The sequence below is a fragment of the Canis lupus genome (genome assembly GCF_048164855.1).
Source record: "Canis lupus baileyi chromosome 16 unlocalized genomic scaffold, mCanLup2.hap1 SUPER_16_unloc_3, whole genome shotgun sequence".
NCBI classification, from domain to species: Eukaryota; Metazoa; Chordata; class Mammalia; order Carnivora; family Canidae; genus Canis; species Canis lupus.
The window spans coordinates 854,988-879,174 of NW_027326430.1; the positions used below are offsets into that span (position 1 = coordinate 854,988).

General features: G+C 38.7%; 2 long non-coding RNA genes across 7 annotated transcripts in view; one reads left to right on the forward strand and one right to left on the reverse strand.

Moving 5' to 3' along the window:
- The window catches only part of LOC140629567 (uncharacterized), a 45,870-nt gene extending 40,350 nt beyond the window's left edge, over positions 1–5,520 (reverse strand). For both annotated transcript variants that reach the window (XR_012027422.1, XR_012027423.1), the window contains exon 1: positions 4,883–5,520. This is a non-coding gene — a long non-coding RNA (uncharacterized lncRNA). The remainder of the gene's footprint in view (positions 1–4,882) is intronic.
- Positions 1–24,187, forward strand: part of LOC140629555 (uncharacterized) — a 570,920-nt gene that overhangs the window by 501,368 nt on the left and 45,365 nt on the right. The gene's annotated exons all lie outside the window — the stretch shown is intronic.

The window sequence follows — 24,187 nt, forward strand, 5'->3', positions numbered from 1 at the left end:
ATAGAGATGGTTTTCTTGGAAGATCTGTGTCACAACCCATTCACTTCATAGACGCCAATTGCAATTTACTTAGTAGTACTTAAGTGAGTGCTGTATGCGCATGATTTATTCTCCTAATGGTATCTTGAAGACGGTAAATTATCCCTACTTTACATATGATAAAACTGAATCTCACCCAAGTAAGTAATAGAGCAGTTTAGAAGTCCTTCAACAATAGAGGTTTGTTCTTATAAGCCACCCAACCTATGGTATTTTTGCTCTAACAGCCCAAACAATGACAGTGCTCAACATCATCAGCCACTAGGGAATTGCAGATTAAAGCGACTATAAGATATCATGACATGCCCCCTTTGCCTGCCTAAAATAAAGAAGTCATACAACATCAAGTATTAGTGAGAATGTGAATCAGCCACAATTCTCAAATACTGCTGTGAGAATAGAAAACAGGAAATCAGGGCAGCCCGGATGGCTCAGCTGTTTAGCACCGCCTTCAACCCATGGCCTTGTCCTGGACACCCGGGATCGAGTCCCATGTCAGGAGCTCCCTGCATGGAGCCTGCTTCTCCCTCTGCCTATGTCTCTGCTTCTCTCTCTCTCTCTGTGTCTCTCATGAATAAATAAATAAAATCTATAAATAAATAAATAAATAAATAAATAAATAGATGGACATTTCCTCTTAAAAAATAAGAATAAAAATAAAACACGAAATCACTATGATAGTTTCTCATAAAGTTACATATACACCTACCAACTCTGTGACCCAGGAATTTTGCCTCTGGTTATCTAGCCACAAAAACAGAAAATATAAGTCTACCAAAAAACACATGCAAGAAAAAATACCGCATGCAAGAATGTTCATAAGAATTTTATTTGTAATAGACAAAAACTTAAAGCTGTCCAAATGTCCATGAAGAGGATGGTTAAACATATTGCAGGATAGTCTCATAATATAAAGAAGGTAGATAAAATTAGTGTATACTAATTGATTTCATTTACATGAAATTCCAGAAGAGGCAAAATTAATCTATAAGAATCAGAATGGTGGGTTTTCCAAGAGGGTGGTAAGTGCGGTGTGGCTCACAGGGGTGTATGCTTTTGTCAAAATTCATGGAACTTAAAAATCTGTGTAAATTATATCTCAATAAAAAATATAAAAGAACCTACTTTAACAAAACAAAACAAAACACCCGGCAAATTAGAGGGAGAGATTTTAAATCAGTTCCATATATTTCTATCTATAAATCATTCACAAACTTCTACTCTTTATTACTCATAAGAGTTTCCTTTCAACACATCTTACAAGTGATTAAAACACATCAGGGACATGGCAATTGAGAAGCAGTAAATCTTGATAATTCAAGTTTTAAAATCCCTCGCTTTCTCTCTTCCTTTTATCTCTCCTCCCTTCTTGATTGATGAAAGGTCTGAAAAATCCAATTAACCACCCTCAGCTGCCACTTGGAATATGCAGATAAAATCATTGTTCATACAGATAAAATGCAGTCTCAACTGTGCCCAGGGCTTTCCCGTGCTCATGGCAGGGATTAAATTCTACATTGTACTCTAATGTTCCCAATCACTCATTCATTCTACGCCAAAAAATTACTTCAGACTTTCACACCGTCTCCTCAGGATATGAGTTTCCACCTTTACCACATCATTTTCATGGAGATTTGCTGTGCAGGTCAGATGAACAGAGACGGTGCCCTGACTAACTGATACCCAGATACTTAAATAGTTCTAAAGGCATAGCCACATTTGGTTCAATACTTCCAGTGTACTGAGTTGTGCGTAAAGACATCACCGTAATTTAATCCTACTGGTATTTCCAAGGGCTGCTCTAGAGGAAAAACACATATACCCAAAACAAGTAACTACCAAATTCTGAGGCCAGAGTTTATAGAAATTGCTCTACATTATAAAAGTACCAAGGGGAAGCAACATACTGTCCTCAACCATAATTCCAATTACCTAATTCATATAGTTGCTAAGTTGAACTGAATACATTGAAATAATAAAAAGATTCTCATTCCTTCATTTATTCAACAAGCATTTGTGGAGTACTTCCAGTGTGATGGGAGGACTGTGTTACGAGTGGAGACTGAAAAACTCTTAAGATGGGGACCCTTGCCTTCAAGCAGGGGAAGGTGGACGAAGGAAGAAGTAATGGCACTATAACGTAGGTACGGAGAAGGTGAGGCAAGAAAGTCAAAAGGGAGCTTTGAATCTGTAATTGTTTTCATGAGCGAAGCTGAGAGGTTGTCAAATCCCCAAAGCAGGTCATTCTCTCAAGAGTTGCCTGGGTCCTTGTAGGTGTAGATAACGTTTGCAGAGCAACTCACCCTAGCTAGAGCCAGCTCCCCGGGTCTCAAACCAGTGTGCTGAGTGTAACCAGGTCCTATTTGCAGGGAAAGATCCATCAAAAATCCAGGAGATGAACATGAGCTTTCTCTAGAAAGATACTTTCCTTTCTCATTTTTCCAGAGTCAGTTTCCATGAGGTGGGTGTGTTTTGGTTTAGCAGGGAAGAACTCCATGGTGGTGTGTTGTTTTAGTGGTTAGAGTATGACATAAAGTGAAAACCATAAGTTCAAAGTGTCTGGCTGTTTACGGGAATCCCACCTCCAAAGAATTGGCATTTGAGTGTGAGATGACTCATCTGTATTAACGCTTTGGATAAACACTTTCTTGTTAAGTGTAACATGGACTATACATTTCCTGACAAAATTGTTCCCAAATTTAAACAGACTATCTAGAGTGTCTTTTCAAAGATATATTTAGAAAGAGAAGAGTTGCTTCAGTGCATTCTTTTCAGATGCTGCCTGGGGTTTTGGGGGCAAAACCACAGACCAGAGACTTGATAGCACGTTCTCAGTGAGAAGAGAGCTGACCAAGATTCCAGGTGTTTCCCATGACATCACTTCATCTATGTCTTGGCCACTGCAATCAGCACACTTATCTCTGGTTCATTTTATTACTCCGTCCATTAACTCTAAAAGCCCAGCCATGGGCTCCTCTGATTCCAATTTATTTGTGAAGCCCGTGTCTGCATCCCTGTCAGAGGTAAGAGAGTCAGTGCCCAAGGTAGACAAAGCTGTAAGAATAAATGTGGGGCTGGGCGGGGGAGACATACTAACAAAAACCCCAAATATAGTGCACTCAAGAGACAACGAGAGGGAGAATTGAGAGGATTATCACGTCTAACCACCTGCTTCATTCTATGGAAATGAATATAAGAGCTAGCATTTATTTAAATGTCTGTTTGCCACATTTTTCTAAGACTTTAAGGTACACTTATGGTCTTCTTTTAGTAGATCCACCCATTCATTTGTTTATCAACAGATGAATCTACAAGGCACTGCATTAGGTGCTTTGGGCAGTATAAAAATTGTAAAATAAGGATATTGTCCCTGAGCACAAATTTCTTAAAAAAAAAAAAAAGAGAGAGAGAGAGAGAAAGAGAGCATGAGGAGGGGCAGAGGGAGAGGAAGAAGCAGACTCCCAGATGAGCAGGAAGCTCGATGCAGGGCTCCATCCCAGGATCCTGAGATCATGATTTGAGCCAGAATCAAGAGTCAAATGCCTGATTGAACACCAATAAAAAATAAATTTATAAAAAAATAAAAATAAATAAAAAATAAAAAAATAAAAATAAGAGTCAAATGCCTAATGGACTGAGCCACCCAGGTGCCCCTGGAGCAGAATTTTTTTTTAAGATTTTATTTATTTATTAATGAGACAGAGAGAGAAAAAGAGAGAGAGAGGCAGAGACACAGGCAGAGGGAGAAGCAGGCTCCATGCAGGGACTCCAGGATCACACCCTGGGCCAAAGGCAGGTGCTAAACTGCTGAGCCACCCAGGGATCCCCTCAGAAATTTCTGATGAGATTGTAAACAAATAACAATTTCTTTCAAAATAAGTAAGTACCTACCTACCCTCCTGTCTTAGTCCTTTCCGGCTGCCATTCCCAAAATGCCATAAACTGGATGGCATATAGAAAACAGGAATTTATTTCTCACGGTTCTGAAGACTAGAAATCCAAGACAAGGATGCCACCATGGTTGGGTTGCGGAGAGAGCCTTTGTTCTGGTTCACAGAGAGGTCTTTTCACTGTGTCCTCATATGGTGGAAGGATAAATGAATTCTCTGGGGTTTCTTTTATAAGACCACGAATCCCAATCCTAAGGTCCCACCCCAGTGATCTAGCCACCTACCAAAGGCTCCATGTCTAATACTATTATCTTGAGGTTTAAAACTTCAATGTTTGAATTGGGGGCGGGGGGCAGACAGAGACATTCAGACCATAGTACTTCCCATCTTAAGATTGAGCAAAGCAGAGGAGGCAAATAGATGTTTTTCATCTCCCTAGACATGTTAGTGATCTAGATTATAGATTTAATATACTGTTAGTGTAATAAGAGTGAAGTTATTTAAGTGACAACACTCTTCTAAGAAGTGTGGATATTATCAGGTGATAGGACTTTGCTTCCATATGAAGAGGAGCAAATGCTTGAATTACATATATCAACACTGTCTTCTTGCCAGCTTGGATATTATTAAATGGAAAGACTTTTGTTCTGCTAATTACCTTGATGCGTTCGGATATGTGGGCTTTTGCATTCCCTGGGCTTGAAATCAAGTATGTGCCCATTCTTATATAGATCTGAAGAAAGAGAGAGGCCCTGCTTTATACATGCAGATTTTCAAGAAAAACAGGAGCATATGTTGGACTCTAGGCCAGTTGGGGATTTGTGTTCCTCATGAAACCTTTAACCTCAAGACCTAGTATGGAGCCCTCCATTGCAGGGTTTGAGTTTATACTGCAAGTAACTCATTAAAACAAACCAACAGGAAACAGGCCAAAATTTACGGCTGTCACCCACCTTGCCTCTGGGATATGTAGAGGAGCTCCTGCTCAGGAAAGTCACCTTTTAACGTAGAAGAGAATTTGAAGAACGCAAGATACAAAGAACACCACTGTATCTTTGCCGGACCTCCTGAAGTTGCCAAGAGTGTCTCTGGAGCAAGAATTGATTCCTGCGACTCAAGGGACCTGCGAAGTCCTCCTGAGCCATGGACTGGTTAGGCAACTGGCACAGCCTGGTGTGGCGATGCAGAGAAGGGAGGGGCAGTTGCCTATGAGCCACTCTCAGGTGGGGCCACCAGGTAGTAAATATTGCACAGAAGCCTAACCACAATTACTAGCTAGTCCTTCATAACATGTATTACTCTGTGTACTCTCTTTGTGATTATTCATATTTGCCCAGAAACTTAAAAGCCAGAAATGACTAAAAGGTGGCACATGTATCCACTATTTCAAAATCCATGAATCGGGTTGTTCCAGAAGCATTTCATCAGCTTCCTTTTGTGTGTGTGTGTGTGTGTGTGTGTGTGTGTGTGTAATTCTGACAGAGTTAGCAGTGGCAAAGTTCTGGAGAAAGCAAAGCTTGCTTCTAGTGTGTCCTACTCCCTAGTATTGAGAACTCATATTATTTCCCTTTAGCTTTATGTATGTGCTTCTGGATTCCTAGCTGAGTTCACACTTCCTAGCAAAACTTTCTAGAATTTTCCAAAGTTCTAAGTTCCTCACTCTAACCCATTAACTCTGAATATTCCATTGCTGTTTATTCTTTCAACCTTCTCTCTGTTGACGGATGACAATCATATATCTTTAATGTGCGAAAGGATTTTTGTCAGTTTTAAATATGAATATGTTTCCTTATTGAAATTTCTCAGGGAAAAATATCCTAATCACACTGTTTATTAGAAATTGAAAGACAAGACCTAGTGAAATTTAGGAATAGAAAGGACTTTGGCGATTGGGAGGGAAATTGAGCCCTTAGATGATATTCAATAATATGGAATCAGTGGACGTTCATTCTGCTAAAAATTCATGCCTCTCTCTCTTCTCTCACCCTCTCTCTCCCCATCTCTTTCTCTCTCAGTAAACCTGTAAGGTTAGTAATTTGTATACTCATCCTTTTAAACCTAGAGAATACAATGTTTCTGAATTATACAATGTTTCCCAATAAATTTTGCTGTTTGTGTAATTTAAAATAAGTATTAATTTTAAAAATTAATACTATGTGCAGAACGAGTCTAAATCATCATAAATATATCTGCATAAATTACTTCCTTCCAGTTCAGTCTGTGTAAGCACATAATACCATGCAAATTTCCTTTCTGGCAGCATATTTATACACATACACACAAAAATGCATTCAATTTTGCTTTCCTGGAGACCTGGAAAATACCTGGCTGGTATTTTCTAATACCTGTCTGGCTCCTAAAAATAAATCAGTGATAGATAGATGATAGATAGATAGATAGATAGATAGATAATAGATGAATCCTCTCTGACTATCCAGCTGTGCATTACAGTATTTTAGTACTTAGAGACATGACATAAACAAGAATAATGTGAATTGCTATTTCACCACAAATGTGATTGTCTCATTCTGGATCTGTTGCTATGACATTGGTCATAAGAAAATCATAAATGAAAAAGTGTACAGACATATAAATTAGAAATTGAAAGATGGGCTGCTTGTTTTCTCTAGTTTTTTTTTTTTCTTGATTCATTTATCTGTTGGATCTGTGGGATTATTTCACTTCCAAGAAGAATATTGTGGTTATTCTAACTCCAAAGGATACGATATTGGAAAAACATTAAGCTACAATATTTTCCTTATCTAAATACTATTATTGTTAATGATGATCACTGTTTACTGTTATTCAAAAATCCAATTTGACTATGAGTATACCTAATTTGCATTCCTCTACTCTGTGTTTCCCCTTTGCCATCAGAAGGAAGGATTGGATCATTTACTCTCTAAATTTGGATGTGGAAAATTATCTGGAAGAAAATATTTTTAAAACTCCAGGGATACCAGTTTATATCTGTAATCATAGATATTTTCCCTGAGTTTTGAAATGAAGCAGTACAGAGCTAAGTGTGTATATGAAAATCCAAAAATTATTACTAGAAAAACCTATCATTTCTGTCTCCTACTGTAGCAATTGGCTAAAAGTAAATATTTGTTTACTCAGTAATTTATTTAAAATCCACTAAAAAAAGGAACTTGGGTTTTAGAGCAAGCTTTTGGTTTATTAAACAAACTCCCATCTGGCCACAAAGTTCTTTGTACCTGCTTAAGGACATTCCCAAAAAAGATGAAAAATAAGCTTTGTTTTTTCAAGTCTACCCATTTAGGGAAACCTGCATGCAACCGAAACTAAATTGTTAAATTTTTAATTATGAAAAAGGTTTAATGTTTTTATAGGAGATCCCACTGCATTAAGGTTTTGGCCTTCAATACAGGCCCTGAGGAATGCTTTATTGTGATTTCAGGCGGGGATCGCAGATGACACTTTATCAATCAGTCTGCCAGCAAAATCTCACATTCATGTCGAGGAATACAGACTCTCAACCCCTGACCTCCATAGAGATCCTTAAACCAGCAAGAGAAGACGCTTTTGTCTCCATGCTAAAATACTGAAGGTTTATGGACTGATAGATTTGATTCTCCATATCTTGGAGAGCAAGGGGAAGTAGGTAGTATCTTAGAGAGAAAGAGGTAGTAGGTAGTATGTGGAGGAAGGAGGAAGAGAAAGGATGGAGGGAGAGAAAAACAGCCTTAATTCATGTGAATCATTAAAAAACACAATGAGTATCTCATGCAGAGGAAAACTGGTTTTCATATAGGCACACATATGCATATAGGCACATAATTGTGTATATCTATTTACCTATATTTATATTTATATCTATATAATTTATTTCTCTTCAAAGAGGTAGATTTGACCACAAGAAGCTTGGGCTACCATGGAAGTCTTAAGACCCTCAAGGAAGAAAAGCTTTATTGGGTGCTTTCTTTAGAACAGTGTTTCTCGGGTGGGGGTGACTGGGTGATGGGTACTGAGGGGAGGACTTGATGGGATGAGCATTGGGTGATATTCTGTATGTTGGTAAATTGAACACCAATAAAAAATAAATTTATTAAAAAAAACAGTGTTTCTCAAGCTTTAAAGTACATACAGATGAATTGAAAATTTGAAATTGCTGTAAGCAAGTTTGAATTGAGACCTGAGAATTTGCATTTTTAAACCCTACACCTCCTGCCTCCCCCTGGAGGTGGTCTTGCTGTTGTGTCTTGGATCTCACTTTAAACGCCAAAGCTGAGAAGACCAAAAGGACCTCAATAGAGAGAATATAGGGAAACACTTACTGTCTCCCCAAAATAGACTTCCTTTCCCCTCATGGTAGGTTTATTCTTAGTCAAGCAGCAGTTCATAGCATCTGTCTAGTAAGACTTTACCTTGACAACCACTCTGGGATCCTAACAAACAGGATAGAGAAAGCCATACCTCTCAGCTCCCTCTTCTTCCTCACGGTCTTCATGTTCTCCTGGAGTCAGGCTTAGGGAGTGATGGCTGAGAGTCGTGAATTATCAATTCACCTGTGCACAAAGGCAAGCAAGCCAGGGTGCACCTCGGGCTTCTTCGTGGGCCCGGGTGCAGAAAGACACCTCAGTTAAACACTCAACTAAACACTGGACACCTCGGTTACACTTTTATTCCATTGTAATTAAACTACCTCCTTATATGGGCAACACGATTTTAATGAAACAAACTGCCACACTGGGTAAGCAATCAAGGGCTGTAGAGATTTCTCTGTGTGACGTCAATCTACACTTAAAATTACATGCCAAAACTTTGGTTTCAGAAAAGTGGAAACCCAGGAATACCTGGGTGGCTCAGTTGGTAAAGCATCTGTTTTCGGCCCAGGTCATGATCTCAGGGTTCTGGGATCTAGCCTGGCATCAGGCTCGCGTTCTCTCTCTCAAATAAATAAATAAAATCTTAAAAAAAAAGAAAAAAAGTGGACACCCATCTCAATCTGCCAGGAGCAGATGGGCTTTTTGAGAAATTCCCATAACCTAATTTTGGAGGAGAAAACTGAAGAAGGCCTTCCCTTGATCAAAAGCTATGCTCTGTCCCCACTCACAAGGGTTTGCAAACCTTCGAATATGCTGTGGGTTCTCCCCCCTGGGTATGAATTCTTACTCGAGATTTTCAAAGCCAGCTAGGTACGAGGTATCACCAGAGGTGTTTTCTCTTCAAATGACCAAGTTGTCAACCTCCTACTGTAACTCATTTTGCTCTAATGTTCCCCCTGGCATACAACTCCTCCCCAAACTTTTTTTTTTAATTGAAGTTCGATTTGCCAACATACAGTATAACACCCAGTGCTCCCCAAACTTCCACAACCTCTAAATTAAGGATTTCTGTCTTGCTCTGCAGAATGCCAATAGCCTCAATAGTGGAACTGAGTCACTCTGCTGGTCAACATTCTCTTCCCATGCTGTCTGATGGCTACAGATGGTCTGTTGGGGAGCTGTCTCTTGCTGACCTGGCTCCATAGAAGTCTGCGGGAATTCTGGGGGAAGGCAGTGGAAGGAGCAGAAAGGCTGATTAAGCCATCGCTTACATTGATTTAGTAGCCAGCAACTTCAGCTGATGCTTTATCAACTCTTAAGTTCAGACCCTGGCTGGAAACTGAGTCATTTATCAAGAAGGATTAGAAAATGCAAAGGGTCCATAAATTTCACAGACTGATTCTTGTTATCTCCAGAGATTTTCCTGTCACTTAAAAATGATGTCTGGGGTACAATTTGCATCTAAAATGGCCTTGGAAAGAGGCAAAAGGCCAGTACTTCAAACTAATGAATCCTCAGGTTACAGAGAAATGCTCCTGGCCAAATAAAGCAAACCACAGTCTGCCATGTTCCAATCGAACCAACCTGAATCAGCAGCAACCTTGCTCATGGACTTGAGCTTCTTTCTTCCCGGAGAAAGACTATTTCCCTTCTACCCCCCACAAAATTCACATTAAGTAGAAGTAAAGGTAGCATACGGAGAATAGGAAAACAGGGTGGTGTATACCAAGAACACTTGGGTCCTAATTTCAGCAAGGCCAACACATAGCTCTGGGATGGTAGACAAGTCACAGTTTTCTCTTTGGATTTTCACTATTTAGAAAGCTGGATATTCTAAGTCCTTTCTGTAGAATTACTGTACCAGGTCTTTTCTTCCTGCTCCAAGACTGTAACAGTCTATGATCTTATAAGAGAGGAATGGCTAGTGATTTTTCTTAATGAATTAGTAAGATGTTCAACCTCCTTTCCTATAGAGTAGGAAAATGAATATTCAATGCTTTTTAACCTCTTAAAATATGTTCTTTAGAGTTTTTCATGTCTTCCTCATACCAATCACAGGTTATTTGAAGGTTATATCTAGTGTGACATCACATCTTGCAGATCACTCCATCAATGTGTGTGTGTGTGCACGTGCACATGTCTATATACACTTTTCCAGATAAACTTCTCTAAGTCATACTTCTAAAAGAGGAAAGACATGTTATACGCATGTGAAAACATTATTTGGGTGCTATTATTATGGGCTCATGCTAGAGTGTGAGCTGCAAAGTTGTGTATGCTGAAATGCGTGATTCTTTTGCTTGAGGATTGTGACAAGGGTTCATTTAGATGTGAGAAATGTTGCAGCCTCAGTGGATTTTCAGTATTTGGGTTTGTTTTAAATATTTTATTTATTTATTCATGAGAGACAGACAGACAGACAGAGAGGAAGAGACACAGGCAGAGGGAGAAACAGGCTCTATGCAGGGAGCCTGATTCGGGGACTTGATCCTGGGACTCCAAGATCATGCCCTGAGCCAAAGGCAGGCGCTAAACCACTGAGCCACCCAGGGATGCCCAGGATTTTCAATATTTGAATAGACAAAATAGTAATAGCCTGATAGCATTGAGAGAGACATTTTTTTTACAGGCAAAACTTGAAGAAATAGAAGGCTGCTTCTTGAAAGTAACATTTTATAAGTTACGATATATTTGTATTCTAGAGATATTGATTCCAGTAACTGACTTTTCATTCAGATTCATTCTCCTTAGGGAAGCCTATGAAGATATCAAATATTATCCTATAAAACCCCAAAAGGACAACATAAAATGTATATGTAATAGAGATTCTCTTCTGAGGCCATTTCAATGGCAAGATATGTTATTAGGCATTTCCAGCTAACAAATAAGAGACACCCGGGATATAGGAGCATGTGTTTTGAAAAAGGATTAAGAAAAAAGCAAAAAAGCTTGGGTATATTTTCTGCAAACAAAATAATTATTTGGGACAAATTATTGTTTTAGTTCCTCCACATCCAGTAACTGCTCCCCCCATGAAAAAACCAACTGGTTTCATGGTTAGAGACAGCATCTATGAGACCTTAAATGAAAGAACAGTTGACCCCTACGCAATGTGAGTGGTAGCAGCACTGACCCCCTGAGCTTTTGAAAAGCCAAGTATAAGTTTTGACTCCCCTAAAGCGTAACTACCAATAGCCTACTGTTGACTAGGAGTCTCAACAATAACAGTCAATTAATATGTATTTTGTATGTTATATATATCATACACTGTATTCTTACAATCATATACATATTCTTACAATCAAGCTAGAGAGAAGAAAATGCTACTAATAGCATCAGAAGGAAGAAAAAATACATTTACTGAACTGTACCACATTTATATGAAAAAATCTGTGTAAAAGTGCACCTACACAGTTCAAACCTGTTTTGTTAAAGTGTCAACTCGTAACGTATGATCATTTTGCAGTTTTCCAAAGTCATCAATTTAGACCTTTTACCTCACCTCATCAATTGTCTGCCCTTATTAGCTTTCCCACTAGAAAGTGTTCCTTTTCCAAGTGGCAATTGTACATTATAAACTTACTGAGTTACTGCTATCACCAATTTGCTTTTTCATTGCACGCACTTGCTCGTACGGAACTACAGCAGTGTCTGCTAAAACTGAGTTATATTTTGTGTATGTAGTGTCAGCAAACAACACTTCATATGGGTGACCAGCCAGGGGTCACAGCCTTGTTGTGCTCTCATGGGTTCAATTTTCGAGTGGTCTGGTTGCTTCTCCTCTAGCAAGAGGGTCACAGTAATGATTCTTGTAGTATGCAACATTTTTCTCCACATTTTCTATTTTACATAATATGTAATGCCATCTCATTGTTTTGAATCAAAGACCTGACATGGTCCAGTTCAATGAACTCAGCATATTTGACATCCTGATACACTTTATCTACCTGCGAGCATTGTTAAAGTACAGTGTGAGTGTAAACCATCCTCAGAAGCAAATAATTCTTGACTTAAACCTGGAGGAAGTTTTTAGCGATGTAGCCTAAAGCCATTTGTCTAGAGAGGAGTTTGTCATTTTAGGGCTCAAGCCAATGCTTTAATTCCTCTTATTATAGAAATATCTTGGGTATACAGTATGTTGAAAGGTCAGAAAAGGTGAATCTGAGAAAGTAGACTATGACATTGGGGCAAGACTAGAGGAGATCCCAGAGTTGTCTTGGATGTTGTGCCTGAGACCATGTTTTTGCTTTTACTAGAAGAAAGACTGATCCTATTGGTGAAAGTGTACGCCAGATAAAGTTAAAATTTTGCAGTGTTCTCTTAAATTTCAAAGTGTAAGTAGCTTGGTTCACCTACCCGCCTGTTAGTCTAATATGTTATTCCTAGATAAGACAAACTCTAAGGGGCAACTATCTACAGTTTGAAGATTGAAAACATAGGATTCTTAAACTCTTCTTATGTCATTTAGTTGATGCTAGTTCCTTTGGAAATAAAGGACTCCTCACTCTGTAAAATGTAAGTTTCATGCATTTTAAAAGAACAGATGCCCAAAGCTCATCTCCGATTCTGAATTGTCTTCCACCTTGACTCTCTAAACTCATCACACTCAGTTGAAATTTCACATCTTCTATATTTTCTTACTTCAATTAAGGAGTGTGACTAAGTCCCAGTTCCATGGTTTCTTAGCACCATGTGCAAATTGCTATTTTATATATATATATATATATATATATATATATATATATATATATATATATATTTTTTTTTTATCACATTGCACCGTAAGTATTTGTTTTATGTCTGTGCTTTCAGTGAGGACCGCATCGACCAGATCAGGAATTTTTCCATAAATATTCATTTGTTTGTTTATTCACCAATGATATTTTTAGGCCTTTGCATTTAGGCCTAGGGAAATAAAGGTAATCAAAATATTATCAACAGAATATAATAATAATTGTTACATTATAGTCATTTATCAGCAGTTAAGTGAATAAAGAAAGGAAAAGTGGGTGGATTAGTTACTTGCCTGCAAGCACCATGTGGATAGTGGTTAACCCCACCATAGGCAATAGAAGACCTGGGACATGATAGATAATTATAAATATTTCTTTTTTTTTTTAGATAATTATAAATATTTCTTAAATGATGTTGAATAAATGAAGAACAGATCATTAAGGTATTTTCAAGTCAAAAGCCATATTCTCTTTAAAAAAGCTTTCTTTCTTCCTTCTCTTCCTTTTTTTTCTCTTACATTGTACATTTCATCTAGATCGTTTGCACTTTGCATCATAGTCAATACTAGCCTCATACTATCAACAAACACTCACAGAGGACTACCAGTTTGTTCAATTAGGGTTTTTCAAATCAAATGTATTTATGTCATTGTCCTTGTTCTACTTTGATATGAAAAGGAAGTGTCTGGTTACCATTGTAAATTCCATTGGGTATTTGATTGCTAACACATAACACTGAACATTTTCTCTCTGACCATTTCTCTGCTCTAAAGCAGATCATTAAATTGCTCCCAGGCAGAAAGAACACGGACCAGAACAGCAGGGCACTTTTGTAATAAGACCTTGTAAATTGAAAGCCCTGGATACCTTTCCCACTGTGAGAACCCATGGAGACTGGTTCCTTTTAACATTGCATTAATAGGCTCTTCAGACCCAGTTAATTAAAGACAGTATATCTAGGCAGGCTCTCATAGGCATGGCAACACTTAAAAACCAGTTCTTATCTTTAGATATTTTTCCCTTCTTGAAGCTTATGTTGGTCATCAAGATTTGGTTTACCCAAATCTTCCAAACTCAGTCTCCCTCTTATGCATAGAGCCACGGACTTGAAATGGCCTGTTTTAATCATCCAATCATGTGCTTGAACTTATACATGTTTTTCACAACAAAGTCGGATGTGAGGAGCATCTAGCTATGATTAACCAAGTCCATTTATTAAATCCCTGCTGGTTAAAGGAAAGGCTTATAATTGCAAATATCACGGACCTACAGTTACAAACTGAGGGCCTGCTGAGAAACGCAGACCATAATGTAGAGGTGTCATTAAAACCTCCAAGTCAGTTGAGGTAGTTAATCACTCAATTAGACTCTCATTATCATCTGCCCCGAATCAAAAAGGCTTCCCGTAGTCAAGGAGGGGTTGTAACCAGTCACTTTGACAGGTGATCCCCTCCTCAAATACAATGGCTACAATAGGCCTTGGAGGAGATATCAGCAGGACGTGGCCTGTATCTAAGCTGAAGCAGAGGCCCAGGGAGCTTAGACAGCCCTAGCTGAGCAGATCAAAGGCCGGGAAACAGCTGATCCCAGACTGGCTGGTGTCAGCCTGGTGTTTCCTCTGTCAAAGGCAGATGGAGAACCAACTTATTGATTGCTGGCCTCAATATTCGGCCTGGAATAAAAGGCCTGGCCTGGGGGAATATTCACGAGGAATGTCTGGCTTTGGAGGCCACGGCAGCACAGATATTAAGAATCCACTACCCCTCCCTTCAGAGAAGGACTCCTTAAGAAAACCAAGGGCGAATTTGTGATTTTTCCACCACACAGTGGCATATGAAGAAGTTACAACTAGCAGTTGGTACAGTTTAAGGCATGGCTCTGATCCACTTAAATGTTTTTCAAATGCAGAGCTGGTCTTCCTGAGTGAGACTGTTCACTGGGGATCCCAATATCCCAATAACCAACTGAGGGTTCCATGGGCCAAGCAACACCATAAACGAAGGCTGAACACGTAACCAGCAACATTTCCAAAATATCTGAAATGTAATAAAATAGGGAGGCTTATATTGTCCTGATATAACATTCTAACCTCTTCCCTAAAGAGTCAAATGCTCACCAAAGCTTATAGTTGAATGCATAGAGAATGGAAAGTCTCCAAGCAAGAGGCACAGATGGATTCTTGGATATTCAGAATAGAATTTGTCAAGTGTGACTGTATTCGTTATTAAGTCTGGTAAGTCAAGTAAAAAGATTTTGGACTGATGCTGTCTTTAAAATAACTTTTCACAGCTGTCAGTCCTTATCCACCCATTTAAAACTGGGGTCTCTCTTCATGAATCAAATCTCAAACCCTGTAGTGATTTGATCACATTACTTCATCATCAGTGAGTTTCCTAATTCCACCTCTTTTAACAGGAGAGCATGGGATTTTTTTTTCCAGTGCTTTTTAGCATAGGACCTTTTCTTTTCTTTTTTTTAAATTATTTTTTAAAGATTTTATTTATTTATTCATGAGAGACGGGGGGCAGGGGGGGAGGCAGAGACACAGGCAGAGGGAGAAGCAGGCTCCACGCAAGGAGCCTGACGTGGGACTCGATCCCAAGTCTCCAGGATCCCGCAGCATGGGACATTTTCCTTAGAATTTGAGGGCATAGTGGATTGTCTTGGTAAACAGGCTCAGTTGATTTTATTTTTTCCCGCCTTTCTTTAAAATGCTGAGTTTTTTTGCAAGAGTTCCTTTAGCATTAGTGAATTTTTGTCAAGCTAAAGTCTTTAAAAATATCTGTCAAATCAAGCACTCTAAAGGTTTGTGTGCTTTGCGTTTTGCAAAATAACTTATTTGCATTTTTATTGGCAATAAGTCTGAGATTCATTTATCTGTGTTTAATAATCTCTTAATTTACAGTATCTTTAGCTTCACGGAAACACTGTGAAAATAGCACCAACTTCCCTTATAACCCACATCTTGTTTTTCTCGTGTTAACATCTTATATCAGCATAGCATATTTGTCACAATTAATGAACCGATATTGATAGATTATTTTAAATTAAAGTCCATTCTTGACTGAGATTGCTTCACTTTTTATTAATGTCTATTCTGTTCCAGGATTCCAACCAAAATATTGTTACATTTAGCTGTTGTGACTCCTTAGGTTCCTCTTGGTTGTGAGTTTCTCAGACTTTCCTTGTTGTTTTTAAGATTTATTTATTTATTTATTTATTTATTTATTTATTTATTTATTTATGTGTGTGTGTGTGAGAGAGAGAGAGAGAGAGAGAGCATGAGTGGGAGGCGTAGGAGAGACAATCTCAAGCAGACTTCTGCACTGAGCACAGAGCCCAACATGGGGCAGGATCTCACAACCCTGAGACCTGAGCCAAAACCAAGAGTTAGATGCTCAACCAGCTGTGCCATCCACATGCTCCAGATTTTCCTTGTTTTTGATGGTTTTGATAGTTTTGATGAGTACAGGTCAGCATTTTGTAGAATGCTCACCTATTGGCATTTCTCTTTTTTTTTTTTTTTCATTATTAGACTGAAGTTATGGGTTTTTTGGAGGACATCTATAGAAGTAAAGTGCCATTTACATACTCTCATACCAAGGATACATTTATCAACATGATTTATTTTTTTAAAGATTTTATTTATTTATTCATGAGACACACACACACACACAGAGAGAGAGAGAGAGAGAGAGAGAGAGAGGCAGAGACACAGGCAGATGGAGAAGCAGGCTCCATGCAGGGAGCCCGACGTGGGACTCGATTCCGTGTCTCCAGGATCACACCTGGGCTGAAGGCGGCGCTAAACCACTGAGCCATCTAGGCTGCCCTATCAACATGATTTATTACTGTAGATATCTTGATTACCTGGGTGAAGTAGTGTTTGTCAGAATTCTTCACAGTCAAGTTACTCCTTTTTCCCCTTTCCACCCTATACTCATTGGAAGGAAGTCAGTATGGAGAGCCCACCCTTTAGGAGTGGGAGCTATGCCTCACTTTGTTGAGGGGGAATATGTACATCAATGTACGTAATATGTACATAAATTATTTTAAATTCTTCTGAATGGGAAATTTGACTATTCTGTAATTATTTATTAAGTTACTTATTTATATCAGAAAGCACTCATGGATTTTTTTTTTATACTTTGTGAGCTATTAACCCAAAACTATCAACTAGTACCAGGCTTACTAACAGTCTTTTCTGCTTTTAATCATAAAGATTTAACTCATTTCCAAAGTTACTTAAATCAGTACTTTTTTTTTTAATCTCCTTGAGTAAGGTTGTTTCATACCTTTTAAGTAAAGGTGGGCTATATCCCGGAATCTCCTATAACTCCTGAATGATTCTGTTAAAGATCACTCTTCATGCTGAAAAGATCTTTGGGTTTTGACAAATACTTAGGCTCATGTATTTTTATTATACTTTTGTGCAAAATGGTGGTACTCCCCTAAAAAAGTTCTCATTGCTTCACCACCCAATTCCACCTTTTTGGCAAATACCGATCTGTATATTACCTCTACAGTTTTGTCACTTCCAGAATGTCATATAAATGGAAACAGACAATGTGTAGCCTTTACCGACTGGCTCTTTTTCACTTAGCAAAATGTATTTAAAAATCAACTACGTGTGGCTTAATAGCCCGTTCCTTTTTATTACCAAATAGTATTAGCTTTATGGATAAAACACAGTTTATGCATATATTTATTGAAGGATTTTTTGTACTTTTTGACAACTCTGAAGAAATCTGCTATAAATATGCATATTCTTGTTTTGGATAGCTGTACATTTTCAGTCAGTTGGGTAATTACCTAGGAGCATGACTGCAGGGCTATAGGTTGAGACTCGGGTTAGCTTTGTAGGAAAATGCCAAACTGTCTTCCAAAATGACCGCACCAGTTTGCATCCCTGACCAGCAATCAACAATGAGAGTTTCTGTAATTCTTTTTCCTTACCAACATTAGTATTATCAGGGTTTTTTTTGTTTTGTTTTGTTTTGTTTTGTTTTTGGATTTTAGCCCTTGTAACATGTGTGGAATGGTCTCTTACTGTTATTTTATTTTGCATTTCTCTAATGATTAATGATGCTGAATATTTTCACATAATTATTTCCTGTCTTTATATCTCTCTGGTAATGTATCTGTTGGATCTTTGGCTTATTTATTAATTGAGGTTTTTTTTTATTATTGAGGTGAAGAGAAGTTCTTTTTTTTTAAGATTTTATTTATTTATTCATGTGAGACACAGAGAGAAACAGAGAGGCAGAGACACAGGCAGAGGGAGAAGCAGCCTCCATGCAGGGAGCCTGACGTGGGACTCGATCCCAGGTCTCCAGGATCATACCCTGGGCCGAAGGTGGCACTAAACCACTAAGCCACCCAGGCTGCCCAAGAAGTTCTTTATATATCTTGGGTACACATCCTTTACCAGATGTGTATTTTACATAAAAGCTTGTCTGTGGTTTACCTTTGTTTTCTTAACCATGTATTTCCCAATGCAGAAGTTCTGCATTTTAATGAAGCCCAAATTATTATTATTTTTCTTTTGCAGATCAACCTGTTTTGATTGAATGCTAAGAATTGTGAAGAATATGAACCCGTGAAGGGATTTCCTATCCCCTCCATAAGCTTTAACTTTCAGTTGGAACCAAAAAGCAGACATACTCTATAGTTTCTGTCTTAGTGACATTTGAATAGATTGTCATTAAGTTGACTTACATAAAATGTATACAAATGTCATTTCAGCAATTCTACAGAAATTATTTCCAGTCACCCACTCCTTTTAATGTATAGCTGTCCCTAATCATTTGGTCTTCCTCTTTATTCCCCTTTCAAGTGCCTTCTTTGAAAATATCTTCAGTAATTTTTTTATTTACTTCTCTACACATCTACTCAAAACAGAAGGAAATAAAACAATATTTTTCAGTGTTGGAAGATCTAAACATAAGCAAAGCACCTATTACATACTGTAGAATCTAACAAGCAATTGCTAAGTGGTGTTATTATAAATGACAGTGACACATAAATGATAAGATACCTGTACTGTGCCCATGTGTTTATTTGGCCCTAGAAGTCAGGGGTCAATATAAGCCTACATGAGGAACCACTAGGATTGGACATTGAAGTATACACATCATGACACCATGGTTGAGGGTAAAGGTTCCAGCTCCGGGTTTCCCAGGTTTCTATGCCATCTCTGCCACTTATTTTACTCAATGACAGTGGGAAAATTCATCTTGTTATGCCCCCATTTTCTTCATCTGTGAAATGGTTGCTGATAGTACCATCCCCCTAAGGGATTGTTAGAGGATTAAGTTAGTTAATGCATATAATCCTTAGGAGAATGGCTGTCAATAATTGGGTGCTACCTAACTATTTACTAGTGTTTTTTTAATTATTATTATTAGTGTGGCTTTCCAAGAGTATAAAGCACCTTCCTGTAATCATTGTTTGCTAGCAGTTTACAGCATCAGGGTATACGAACCCTTTACCTTTAAAAGTCTTAAGATCCTCCCATAGAGTTTGCTACTAAAAACTATTTTTCTTCCCTTCCACTGAGAGTAGAAATGCGTGGTGAACGTGGTGGTGGTGGGAGTGCAGTGGGAACATGGAGCTTGTTTTGAGCCACGACTCCCTGCTGGAGAGTACAGGAGAGGCCCGGATGGGGGTAGCTGTTGAGGCAGTGATGTATGACAAATGACTTGTTGCGGCAATGGATCATCAGAGCCTGGCTACACTGGTGACATGTCACAGTCATATATCATCAGAGCAGTGCCCGGCAGGAGCAGCAGCCTGGAAACCACCCTGCCCCATAAATTTTAATACAGCCAAATAAGAGAGCTGTAATTTTCTTTTCTTCTAAATTAAAGATTGACACTGGGGAAAGGAGGGACAGAGGAGTCTTTCATATGACCCAGTTGCTTTTCAAACACCCCTAAGGCACTAGGGTCCTCTGCTGATAGGCACTATCACCATTGCTCTGCTTGCATGAAAAAAAAAAAATCCGGGTACCTTGGTTTAACTTAACTAGACTGCCCCAATCTCTGACCTGGCAGTCTGCCCTATAAGGTAGAGAGATTCTGTATTAACCTATGGACAGTTGTCTGAGACAATGAGTCACTTTGTTATTCTTCATTTGTCTATAATCAACTGATGGGAGTGCATTAAAGTTTGCTGGGATTTCTGAAGCATGCTTCACACTTTGTATCTCAATGGAGGAAGGTGTGGCTAGTCCAATGAGCAAATTTAATGGGTTCTTTTAAAAGTCAAAGTAACAATTTCCTTTCTAGGTTTTGGGGTACAGCAATGAACAAGTTTGAATGAAACAACGAATAAAAGTTTGCCTTCTAGTTGGGTTTAAGAGGAGATACAAAAAATGAACACAAAATGAATAAGGCAGTTCCAACTTTTGAAAAGTACTATAAAGAAGAAAAAGGGGGTAAACCCAGAGTAATGTGATAGAGATCAGGTGTTCATTTTCACTCAGGTGGTCAGGAACATCATCACTAAGGTTACTTATGATTTGGAACCTCAGTGATGAGAAGTAAGCAGCTGAGGAAAACTAAAGGGAATAAAGTGTCCTACATGGAGAAATAACAAATGGGAGTCCTGAGACAGTAATAAGCATGTCAGATTTGAGACAGAAGAGTGGCCCTAAAGCATATGAAGAAAGAACATCAGAAGAAATGAGAGAGTAGAGATCCGATGGACAGGCAAGGTGCAAGTCGCATAGGGGCTTGTAATCCACACAGGATAATCTGGTTGCAAACAATTAGAAGGTTTTAAGCTGGGATCCCTGGGTGGCGCAGCTGTTTGGCGCCTGCCTTCGGCCCAGGGCGCAATCCCGGAGACCTGGGATCGAATCCCACGTCGGGCTCCCGGTGCATGGAGCCTGCTTCTCCCTCTGCCTGTGTCTCTGTCTCTCTGTCTCTCTCTCTCTGTGACTATCATAAATAAATAAATAAAAATTAAAAAAAAAAAGAAGGTTTTAAGCTGGGGAAGGGTGTGAGAACAGTCACAATTTGGAAAAAAACATCACTCTTGTTGCATTGTGGAGGAAATGGTGAGATAGGCAACCCTGAGTGAGTGGGTCAGGCTAGAGGTGGAGAGACTGGTCAGAAAGCTAGCAGAATAATCCAGGCTAGAGAAGATGTTGACCTTGCAATATGATTTTAGCAGTGTGATGGAAAAAAGCTTGAATTTATAAAATACTCTGGAGGCAGAGCTGACATGACTTGCTCTTAGAGTAGATGTTTTACATAAAGAAGAAAGCATAACCAGGGAAAATTCTTCGTTTCCATTTCTAAATGACCAAGTGGTGGTGACATTGTTTACTGAAATGTCTACTAAAATTTTGGAATACTTTTTTGGGGGAAAATCAAGACTTTTGTCTTTTGGCCATGTTCTATTGTGATGGCAATTCGATATCCTAATGGAGCTCCCAAATAGGCAGTCAGATGTAATTCTTGAGCTCAGAAGACTGGTCTAGAGATGAAAATTGGAGACTCTTCAGCATACATATAGTATTTTAAACCATGAGAACAAATGAAAACTGAGAATTAGGTATAACTGGAAATACAGGAAGGTTGAGAAAAGGGGCTCTAGGGCATTTGAATGTTTTAAGGTCCAGTAAGGGAGAAGGAACACTTCAGAAAGGGTGGTAAGAAATAGGATCCCTGGGTGGCGCAGTGGTTTGGCGCCTGCCTTTGGCCCAGGGCGCGATCCTGGAGACCCGGGATCGAATCCCACATCGGGCTCCCGGTGCATGGAGCCTACTTCTCCCTCTGCCTGTGTCTCTGCCTCTCTCTCTCTCTCTCTCTCTGTGACTATCATAAATAAATAAATAAATAAATTAATTAATTAATTAATTAATAATAGAAAATAAAACCAGATGAGAGTTAGTGCTGGGGGAAAAAATATCTAGAAAACAAAGACTTTCAAGAGGAAGGGATTGGTTCTCTGTGTCTATTGATGCTAAAATGTTATTATTATTATATTTAATATTTAAATATAATATTTAAAAGGTTATTTAAAATGTGTTTTAAATGAGTATTAGAAGCATCACCATTCACAAGGTTCATGTTGTTAGTGATAGTGTGAGAAATATCTATGGAGTAATGGGGATGAAGGTCCAATTGCAGTGATCTAAGAACAGAATGGAAGCTAAGGAATTAGGAACACAGACTATAAACAACTCTTGATGATTATTGGTAGCAAAGAGAATGGAAAAATGTAACAGTAAATAAAGATGGACATGAGATCTAAAGAAGGCCTTTTAAAGGTGGGTGATATTAAGGTACACTTGAATACCAATGTGAATGAATCATTAGAATGTCTGAAGTAGGTGAGCAGAATAGAAAGGGAGAAATCCCAGGAAATGAATTCTAAGAGGGCAGAGAGGAATAGATCCAGAGTATACAATTAGCTGTGAATAAAAGCAGGGAAGTTCATGTACTTTAAAAGGAGATAAATTTCAACATATGGTGCATATGCAATTGGATCCGTAGATGTGGTTGCAGTCAGATAAGGATTCTTATTAGATCTATTTTCTTTTTGAAGTGGGAATCGAGTCTTCAACTGAGAAATGAGGAGTGAAGGTGTTGAATATTTTAGGAAAAATACAGCGGGAGGGGAAAATGACTCTATTAAAATGCTCAAATAATCCAGAAATTTGGGGGGCTTACTTGTGATCATGAATTTGTCACCTGTCTTACTTCAAGGATTGTTCAGATCCTCAGATCCAGACATTGAGTAAGTGGTTAATGGGTTCACTAGAGTTGGGTATTGCTGGGCATATTTTATGGTATATGCAAGGAATCGGTCATTGTACTAGACGGGGCATAGATTGCTTAAGAAGAGAAATGAACACTTGGATATAAAGAGGTTTTGATGGATAATGAAAATGTAGTGCTATAGATGGGTGAGCGAATTGGGTGAACCAGCATAAGTGAACTGGAGGGTTAGTAGTTAATACATGATCAAAGACAGCACTGTTTGAAATTAAGATTTTAGAGTTGGTATAGTTACCAGTGGTGACCAAATCTTGGTATGCCATATCATAAGTCAACGACTGACTGTATAAGTCAGAAGGGTGAAGAAACATTGTAGTATCTAAAGTAATTCCTTTTTTTAAGATTTATTTTATTTTATTTATTCATGAGAGGCAGAGAGAGAGAGAGAGAGAGAGTGAGAGAGAGAGAGGCAAGCAGGCTCCACGCAGGGAGCCCGATGTGGGACTCGATCCCGGGTCTCCAGGATCAGGCCCTGAACCGAAGGCAGCGCTAAACCACGGAGCCACCCGGGCTGCCCAAAACACTGTAGTATCTGAAGAAGAGATAATACTGGTCGGCTATTGAAGGATTCTTTTTTATATGGACATCAAAGTTATCAAGAATAGTAACCGACATGGAAGTTAAAGAAAGACAGTAATCCAAGTACCAGAGATTGACTTGCCAGGCTATTTTTCTGGGTTCAGTGTTCCCCACACTAAACCCAGGATGACTTCATAAGGGTGTCTGGTCAGCCCCACATTTGAATAAAGGACCAGAATATGCCTCAAAGGAGGAAAACAGAAACTGGGTCTCATATGTTGCCCCATCTGGGGTATCCCACCTGGATGATCTTATAGACCATTCCAAAGTGTGGGGATCTGGAAGCTCCAGAACCAAGGTAGGCACCTCAGTGCTCTGGGTCTCAGGGAAATCCTGACAGAACAGAAAATGAGATTCTGATATAGTGTTGACTAGTTTTATTTCTTCCATAATTCATTTTTAGAAAAATGGTACCTGACTTATAATTTTTAAAATACAGTTGCTTGAATGCTTGTGATTTTTGTTCTGTGTTGTTTTTTCCCCTGGCTGACTGAATGAAATATACCTGAGAAACAACTCGCTTGCTAAGGAACATCTGCATGTTTTTCCTTCAGGAAAAGGAAAAGATACTCTTATTGTATGCCCCTTACCTTCTCCTTTCATAATTTCCTCTTATTGTAAATATTACATTTGTCTAATTCATATTTATGTAAAAAGTAAATGACAATTGACTCAGTGTTGTTAAGTAATTTATTTGAATGATAACCATGAGGAAGCACTAAGATGAATGCTTTGAGGTCCTGAAATGTGGGTGAGCCTATTGTTTGGGTCATAGGAATGTCTCCCTTCCAAATTAAGTAGAAGACACTGATTGAAAATGAGGGAGGGACAGATAGACAAAGATAAATACGTAGATAGCTGCAGAG